Here is a 972-nt window from a genome sequence, read left to right as displayed (position 1 = left end):
GCACCGCCTTTAGTCGAGAAAATCGACCCCAGAACTTATTCATTGTAAGCCTAGTACTTATTCTATCGGCCTCTTTTTGCTGAACCAAGCAATGGTGGGGGGACAAACACACACACACATATATATATATAGTAGAAGACACTTGCCCAAGGTTCCACGCAGTGGGACTGAACCCGGAACCATGTGGTTCGTAAGCAAGCTACTTACCACACAGCCACTCATCATCATTATCTTTTAACGCTCGCTTTCCATGCTGGCATGGGTTGGATGGCTTGATTGAGGACTGGCAAGCCAGGAGGCTGCACCAGGCTCCAATCTGTTCTGGCAAGGTTTCTACAGCTGGATGCCCTTCCTAACGCCAACCACTCTGAGAGTGTAGCGGGCGCTTTTTACATACCACTGGCACAGGGGCCAGTCAGGCAGCATTAGCAATGATCGTGCTCAAATGGTGCTTTTTACGTGCCACCGACATGGGAGCCACTCAGGTGGCATTGGCATTGACCACTCTTGGATGGTGCTTTTTATGTGTCACTGGCACAGGAGCCAGTCAGGCGACACTGGTATTGGCCACACTCAAATGGTGCTTTTTACATACCACTGGCACGGTGTGCCACATACGTGTGTGTTTCTGTGTTTGTCCTCTTCCAATATTTGGCAACCAGTTGGTGTAGTTATGTCCCCGTAACTTAGCATTTCAGCAAAGTGACTGATAGAATAAGTACCAGGCTTACAAAAAAAAAAAAGAATAAAAAAAAAGTATAAGTACCTCCACCCCCTCCATCTCTCCTCCCCCTCCATCCCCCCAAGCTTGAGTCATGAAACAAACTCTCAGCTTCAATTTCAATGAAATACCATTTCCTTTACAACATGTATTGAGCACTCCTGCAACAACTGTACAATATAAAGCACCATACAAATCATATACACATGTGAGTGTGTGTGTGTGTGTGTGTATACATGTATGTATGTATG

This window comes from Octopus bimaculoides, chromosome 7 (assembly GCF_001194135.2).
Source record: "Octopus bimaculoides isolate UCB-OBI-ISO-001 chromosome 7, ASM119413v2, whole genome shotgun sequence".
In the NCBI taxonomy this organism is placed as follows: domain Eukaryota; kingdom Metazoa; phylum Mollusca; class Cephalopoda; order Octopoda; family Octopodidae; genus Octopus; species Octopus bimaculoides.
The sequence above is the reverse complement of the archived record's forward strand: the minus strand, read 5'-3'. Positions refer to the sequence as shown.